We start from the raw sequence: 8,658 nt of genomic DNA, 5'->3' as shown, positions 1-8,658 counted from the left end.
TCTCGAGCTCGTTTGTGATGTGATTTGTAGCCCCACTATCAACGTACCAGTTCGTGTCAACACCATAGGAGCCGTCCGCAGCCGCAACAACCTTGTCCTTGTCTTGGGAGGAGTCGTCATCTTCATCGTAGCGGTACCAGCAGTCCTTAGCTGTGTGCCCAAGCTTGCCACAGATCTGACAGCGGGGCGCATCAGGACGGGACCGGCTGGAGCCGCCGCCACGGCGAGGCTTGGAGTTGGTGGAGCGACCGTTGCGAGCGTTGGAGGAGCCGACGTTGTTGTTTCCTCCTGACCACCTCTTGTTGCGGGGAGACCCACGCGAGCGAGAGCCACCACCACGGCCGCGAGATGCGGCGTTGGCAGAAGACTTGAAGCCACCAGAGGAGCCGTGGAACTGGGCCATGCGCTGATCAAAGTTACTCAGCATGGCATAGAGCTCGTCGAGGGTGACGGGCGTGACGCGGGCATCGAGGGCGGAGACGAGCGGCTGGTAGTCAACATCGAGGCCGTGGAGGATGTACGAGATTAGTTCGTCATCCTGGATAGGTTTTCCGGCGGCGGCAAGTTCGTCGGGGAGGCCGCGCAGAGAGGCGAAGTAGGAGGCGACCGATTGGTTGCCCTTCTGCGCGCTGATGAGCGCAATCCTGATGTTGTTGACGCGGCTGAGGGACTGGGACGAGAACATGCCCGCCAAGGCCACCCAGAGTTCGCGCGCCGTGGTGATCGCGGACCGCGACCAGCACCTCCTTGGAGAGGGTACTCAGCAGATAACCAAGCACCTGTTGATCCTCCCGGACCCAAAGTGGGTGGAGAGGGTTGGGCTCAGAGGACTCCTTGTCGTCCTTGTCCTTGGTGACGTGGAATCTGGCCGGCTCCGGCGCGGTGCCGTCGACGTAGCCGAAGACACCGGCGCCCCGCAGGTGGGGTGTGACCTGTGTGCGCCATAGCACGTAGTTCGTGCGGTTGAGCTTCTCGGTGACCTGGCCATTGAGGCTAGGTTGAGCGGTGCTGGAGTATGAAGACATGGCTATGCACTAGATGCAATCGGGAGGCTAGATTGGAAGAGGAAGGCTCTGATTACCATGTGCGATGGCGGAAACGTCTTACCCTAGCTTGGGCGACGTACTATATAGCAGGGGCGCGCGCATACATAAGTTGGTTGAGAAGATAAGAGAGAATCAAGATACAACTTGATGAGGAAGAAAGAAAGAGATAGACTCGGTTACATATGAAAAGATATACTAGCTAACAACCTCCTGAACTACCTCTGAAGATCTCCTCTGTGTCACGTATATGTGTATGCACCATGTATGTTTGACAAAGACCGGCAGTTGGAGATGTCGTACGACCACGGCCGGGTGCAGCCATCCATTTCCGTCGAGCTCACGCCACTGCACACGTCGACAACTGCAACATCAAGTTCTATGGTGGTGGTAAGACGATGGCCCTTCCTCCCCCACTTGCTTGTTATCGGGCCTTTGTTATGCATCATCTACTATTGTGTGCCCCAGTTACAAATAGATCTTTTCATGAAATAATTAATCCTTTGATGTGCTTGTGCTGATGAGCTTTTCTAACAAAAAATTTGAGTTTAAAATTCAGAACTGAGCATCATGTTGTTTAATGTGCGTATTCCTTAGCTTGAACACTCAAGAAATGTCAATTTGTTTGGAAGTTCATAGTTCTTTTGACGAATTCATTCTTCATCTTAGTTACATGTGTGATGTAGTTTTTGGACTTTGTTTTATGATGGGCTATAGAGATGATGCTAAACCAAGTCATTCCTGAGATTTTCTGAGGATTACAAAATTGAGCTTTTTATAAATTAAAACTGTTGGTTAGCCTCTCTATTTTTTTGTTTCCTCGAAACACTAGTAATCAATGCATGTGACTTGTTCTAGTATAGTCTCAGAATGTTGCACTGCCATATTATTTTCACTTTTAAGCTATCCATAGGATTGCTTGTTGTTTCTCAGTTTTACATGGGTGATGCGCAGAGCAAATGATGATTCCATATGATTCTTCTGATATATGTTTCAAAATTGAGCTTTCTAAAACTGATATTCAGCTGGTCACAAATCAGTTATATGCTTTTGTGCTTCCGTTGGAGTCATATATTGAAAATAAACTTGCTCTTGCTTGCTAATCAGGTACCAACACCTGGGACCGGTTCAAGATGCAGGCGCACAAGAGGGTGATCTACCTCGTCAGCTTCCGGGACGCCATCAAAGAGATCACCTCAATCGCCTTCAAGAGGTTAAGGTGACCATCAGCAACCAGTAGTCATCTTAAAGGGAGCCAAGGACAAGCAGCTACGGGTCAAGGGCCTTGTGAGGATGCTGACCAATGTGTTCAACGGCACCAGCAGGAAGTCCGTTTGTGCCAAAGGTGACCTCTGTCGCCTTTCCATTGGATCCCATTTACTTAGTTGATATGCATCGTACCTACTCCTGCCGTGCAATAAATATTGCTACTCCCTCCTATCCAAATTAGTTGTTGCTCAAACAGATGTGTCTAGCATTGAAATACATCTAGATACATTTGTTTCAGCAGCAAGTAATATGGATCGGAGGGATTAGTATTGTGCTTTTGGCCTTTTGCTTGCTGCCACCTCATAGTAGTATGCTGATGTTTGTTATAACTAAAAGTGGTGCATTATCTTCCTTGATGGCTGCTTCCTCCTCCTCTCAGTGTCCTAGCGGCAGCCATACATGGTGAGCTACCGACCCCTCTCTCTCCCCCTAGATCTTGGTTGGATTGTCCCCAATGACAGTGGCAAGCAATGTTCAGAGATGGTGCGGCTCTCGTATCACAATGATGGGTCGGAGCTGGCATCATCCAATGATGCGTTGAAGGATGCCAAGCTAATCCTGTAGTATCATATTTTATATCTTTAATTAACGTGTGTAGGCTGCTCCCTTCTACCCCCTCTCTGTTTTTCATGTGTATAAGACTGCTGTACGTTCGCCCCTGGCTCATGTTTTTTGTATGAAAATGAAAATAGGAAGGGGCCTCACCTCCCGACTTTGCTTAAAAAAAATTGTATGTGCATGCTTAAACTTTTACTATAACTAGTTGGATGTTCAATTTCTATGAACATGCATCATGCATCCATCATTGTTTGGTTCAAGCAAACTGAAATCTCTCCCTTTTTGTATGATGAACATCTCTGATTCAGGGAAACTGAATGTCTGACATTGGATAACAATTGATGCATCTCTATTTATGTAGTATGCCACTGTAGACCCCAAGTCACCTCTCATCTCACCACTTGTGTAGTATAATACGTTACACATTTTATTTCTTGATAAGCACCAATATTAGTTTATATGAAACAGTTATGTTTTTGTCCAGAACTGTCCACTGCTGACCCTGTTGCATTTTCCTAGAGATAGTCTCTTGCATGCAATTGTTCTGTGTTAGATGATAAATCCAGATGTATGGGTACTTCAGTTAGGCCTACAATAATATGAAGTCCTGATCTGTGATGTCAAAATTTATGCTTCTGGTTGTTGTATTACTAATTGGTGTCATTGATTATGTATGTGATATAACCAAGATCAAGTTCAACCATATTTTCTTGGTTGTTGTCGTTGTGGTCTAGGATCAATGATTAGTAATGTTTCTGTCGGAGTTACCATCTTATTGGCATGAAAAAACATCATACTAGAACCTGCAAATACATGGGGTCTGTGTATCTTTTAGTTCTTGATGTATTGAAAGAAAGACATGATTTTTCTTTGTGTCAAGACAGATTTCAGCTCATCAATATCTATGCCATCTAATTCATGCTCACTTGAAATTCTGTTAGCCTTGTCTAAATTATTCTGTGATAATGGTTACAGGAAATAAACCCTGTCTTCTTATTTGTCAAAGCGAGCATGATATTTACTTGCACTAATAAAATCTTGGCTACACTTGCTTACCATTGAGCAAATGATTTGCCGCTGATGAAAATATGGTCACTTTCACCATGTGTTGCATTTTCCTAGAGATGGTCTCTTGCATGCAATTGTTCTCTATTGGACGATAAATCCAAATGTATGGGTACACTAGTAGAAAAGAGGGCTTTGGTTCAGGCCGGGTCAGCCCATTAGTCCCGGTTCAGTCCAGAACCGGGACCCATGGGGGCACTGGTCCCGGCTCGTGAGGCCAGGGGCCTGCCGGGCCTCGTGGGGGCATTGGTCCCGGTTCGTCTGGCCCCTTTGGTCCCGGTTGGGGGGACGAACCGGGACCAATGGGCCTCGCTTCTGGCCCACCACCATTGGTCCCGGTTGGTGGCTTGAACCGGGACCACATGCTGCCCTTTAGTCCCGGTTCATGCCAGGAACCGGGACCAATGAGGTGCCTATATATACCCCTCGCTCGCGAGCAGAGCACTCCAGTGCTATGTTTTTCTCTGGCCGGCGAGGGGAGGGCTTTGTGGTGCTCTAGCTCACCTCCTATGCACATGAGGTGTTCGATGAAATGTCCGAGCCACACTAGCTAAGCTTTTTCCTCTCGAAGCTCTGATGAACCGGCAATGGATGTACGGTGACAGACACACCTCCGAGTACATTAAGGGCGTGCATGATTTTCTCGAAGTGGCTGAGGCAAACAAGCAGAATGGTTTTATGTGTTGTCCATGCCCTAAATGTGGGAATACGAAGTCTTACTCTGACCGGAAAATCCTTCACACCCACCTGCTTTACAAGGGTTTCATGCCACACTATAATGTTTGGACGAGGCACGGAGAAATAGGGGTTATGATGGAAGACGACGAAGAAGAAGAGGACGATGACAACTATGTGCCCCCTGAATACGGTGATGCTGCAACGGGGGAAGCTGCTGAAGATCAAGAGGAACCAGACGATGTGCCCAATGATGCTGCAACGGGGGAAGCTGCTGAAGATCAAGAGGATTTGGGCCCGCAGAAGGCCCAGTAGGCCCCACAGGCAAAGAGAACGGTTAGGCCCGAAAGCCTGCAGTTGAGAGGAGCTCGAGAGGGTGGGCGCAGCAGCGCTTATAAACCACTCTCGAGCCCTCTCAACTAGCGAGGTGGGACTAAACTTTTGACGCGGGGCAGCACAAGGCCTTTGGTCCCGGTTGGTGCCACCAACCGGGACTAAAGGGGGCATTGGTCCCGGTTCGTGGCACCAACCGGGACCAAAGGCCTTTAGTCCCGGTTGGTGCCACGAACCGGGACCAAAGAGTTCCCTATATATACCCCATCGCCACAGCAGAGCACTCCACATTGCTCTGTTTTTTCTGGCCGGCGAGGGGAGGGCATTTGGGTGCTCTAGCTCACCTCCTATGCACATGAGGTGTTCGATGAAATGTCTGAGCCACACTAGTTAATCTTTCTCCTCTCGAAACTCGACCTCCGAGCTCCATTTTCCCCGAGATTTGTCTAGGTTTAGCGGTCCGTCACGTCCCGTCCCCGTCTTCACCGCCGTCGATCGCCCGCGCCGATCTCGCCGCCAGCACCACCGTGGTGAGCCTCTTGTTCTTATCTTCTTTCTGAAAGGAAAACAATTCTTACTTTAGATAGTTACTTGTCTAATTTTGTTACTTTTATTATTCCTTCTTATTACATAGTGCGATGGTTTTGGTATCCGCCCCCGTCGGCCCTCGTCCTGTCTATGATTCAGATGTGGTATATATTATCTTTTTATAACTATTTGGTTCATTTATTGTTTATGACAAATATACCGACCAACGTGACATAGATTTTATTTATCTAGGAGGTGGTTGAACCGGAAATTCTAACCGACCCTATTGTCGAGAGGTTAAATTTAGTTGAAGAAGAAAACAATTACTTGAAGGAAAAAATAAAAAAAAATTGAGGAGGAGAAGATGATATTGGAGTTGCATATTGCGGATGTCGTCGATGATCACAAGATCAAGATGGATGCAATGCGCTTGAAGATTAGAAAGATTAGAAAATATGCCATTCATACCGAGGCTTGGTATCATTATGCCGTTGGATCAATTATTACCTTGGTTGCGATTATGATCGCATTTGTTTTCGCATTGAAATGTTTTACATAGTTTCAATGTATGGTTTAATTAATTAGATGCTCTAGAGAGCTATATATATGTTGTTAGATGAGAACTATGTATGTACTTTGGTTTTAATGTGATGATGAACTTCTATTAATTTGGTCACTTAATTATCTATTCATGATGTTCTGTAATGGTTTTTGACACACTTAATTATATATAATGCACGAAGATGAACCGGCAATGGATGTACAGTGACAGACACACCTCCGAGTACATTAAGGGCGTGCATGATTTTCTCGAAGCGGCTGAGGCAAACAAGCAGAATGGTTTTATGTGTTGTCCATGCCCTATATGTGGGAATACGAAGTCTTACTCTGACTGGAAAATCCTTCACACCCACCTACTTTACAAGGGTTTCATGCCACACTATAATGTTTGGACGAGGCACGGAGAAATAGGAGTTATGATGGAAGACGGCGAAGAAGAAGAGGACGATGACAACTATGTGCCCCCTGAATACGGTGATGCTGCAACGGGGGAAGCTGCTGAAGATCAAGAGGAACCAGACGATGTGCCCAATGATGCTGCAAGGGGGGAAGCTGCTGAAGATCAAGAGGAACCAGTGCCCGATGATGATGATCTCCGCCGGGTCATTGTCGATGCAAGGACGCAATGCGAAAGTCAAAAGGAGAAGCTGAAGTTCGATCGCATGTTAGAGGATCACAAAAAAGGGTTGTACCCCAATTGCGAAGATGGCAACACAAAGCTCGGTACCGTACTGGAATTGCTGCAGTGGAAGGCAGAGAATGCTGTGCCTGACAAAGGATTTGAGAAGCTATTGAAAATATTGAAGAAGAAGCTTCCAAAGGATAACGAATTGCCCGACAGTACATACGCAGCAAAGAAGGTCGTATGCCCTCTAGGATTGGAGGTGCGGAAGATACATGCATGCCCTAATGACTGCATCCTCTACCGCGGTGCGTACAAGGATCTGAACGCATGCCCGGTATGCGGTGCATTGCGGTATAAGATCAGACGAGATGACCCTGGTGATGTTGACGGCGAGCCCCCCAGGAAGAGGGTTCCTGCGAAGGTGATGTGGTATGCTCCTATAATACCACGGTTGAAACGTCTGTTCAGAAACGAAGAGCATGCCAAGTTGATGCGATGGCACAGTGAGGACCGTAAGAAAGACGGGAAGTTGAGAGCACCCGCTGACGGGTCGCAGTGGAGAAAAATCGAGAGAAAGTACTGGGCTGAGTTTGCAGCTGACCCAAGGAACGTATGGTTTGGTTTAAGCGCGGATGGCATTAATCCTTTCGCGGAGCAGAGCAACAATCACAGCACCTGGCCCGTGACTCTATGTATGTATAACCTTCCTCCTTGGATGTGCATGAAGCGGAAGTTCATTATGATGCCAGTTCTCATCCAAGGCCCTAAGCAACCCGGCAACGACATTGATGTGTACCTAAGGCCATTAGTTGAAGAACTTTTACAGCTGTGGAATGGAAACGGTGTACGTACGTGGGATGAGCACAAACAGGAGGAATTTAACCTGCACGCGTTGCTGTTTGTAACCATCAACGATTGGCCCGCTCTCAGTAACCTTTCAGGACAGACAAACAAGGGATACCACGCATGCACGCACTGTTTAGATGACACTGAAAGTATATACCTGGACAAATGCAGGAAGAATGTGTACCTGGGCCATCGTCGATTTCTTCCGACCAACCATCAATGTCGAAAGAAAGGCAAGCATTTCAAAGGCGAGGCAGATCACCGGAAGAAGCCCGCCATGCGTACCGGTGATCACGCACTTGCTATGGTCAATGATTTACACGTAATCTTTGGAAAGGGTCCCGGCGGACTAGCTGTTCCGAATGACGCTGAGGGACACGCACCCATGTGGAAGAAGAAATCTATATTTTGGGACCTACCCTACTGGAAAGAGCTAGAGGTCCGCTCTTCAATCGACGTGATGCATGTGACGAAGAACCTTTGCGTGAACCTGCTAGGCTTCTTGGGCGTGTATGGGAAGACAAAAGATACACCTGAGGCACGGGAGGACCTGCAACGTTTGCACGAAAAAGACGGCATGCCTCCGAAGCAGTATGAAGGTCGTGCTAGCTACGCTCTTACGAAAGAAGAGAAAGAAATCTTCTTTGAATGCCTGCTCAGTATGAAGGTCCCGACTGGCTTCTCGTCGAATATAAAGGGAATAATAAATATGCCAGAGAAAAAGTTCCAGAACCTAAAGTCTCATGACTGCCACGTGATTATGACGCAACTGCTTCCGGTTGCATTGAGGGGGCTTCTACCGAAAAACGTCCGATTAGCCATTGTGAAGCTATGTGCATTCCTCAATGCAATCTCTCCGAAGGTGATCGATCCAGAAATCATACCAAGGGTAAGGAGTGATGTGGCGCAATGTCTTGTCAGTTTCGAGCTGGTGTTCCCATCATCCTTCTTCAATATCATGACGCACGTCCTAGTTCATCTAGTCGACAAGATTGTCATTCTGGGGCCCGTATTTCGACACAATATGTTCCCCTTTGAGAGGTTCATGGGAGTCCTAAAGAAATATGTCCGTAACCGCGCTAGGCCAGAAGGAAGCATCTCCATGGGCCATCAAACAGAGGATGTCATTGGGTTTTGTGTTGACTTCATTCCTGG

General features: G+C 47.3%; 1 non-coding gene across 1 annotated transcript; it reads right to left on the bottom strand.

The window, feature by feature from the left end:
- Nucleotides 1–408: 408 nt before the first annotated feature.
- LOC120965690 (small nucleolar RNA Z247) lies at nucleotides 409–547 on the bottom strand. Its single transcript, XR_005758718.1, has one exon. It is a non-coding gene; the product is annotated as a small nucleolar RNA Z247 (small nucleolar RNA).
- Nucleotides 548–8,658: the final 8,111 nt, after the last annotated feature.

Source organism: Aegilops tauschii, chromosome 5 (assembly GCF_002575655.3).
Source record: "Aegilops tauschii subsp. strangulata cultivar AL8/78 chromosome 5, Aet v6.0, whole genome shotgun sequence".
Classification (NCBI taxonomy): domain Eukaryota; kingdom Viridiplantae; phylum Streptophyta; class Magnoliopsida; order Poales; family Poaceae; genus Aegilops; species Aegilops tauschii.
The sequence above is the reverse complement of the archived record's forward strand: the minus strand, read 5'-3'. Positions and strand labels throughout refer to the sequence as shown.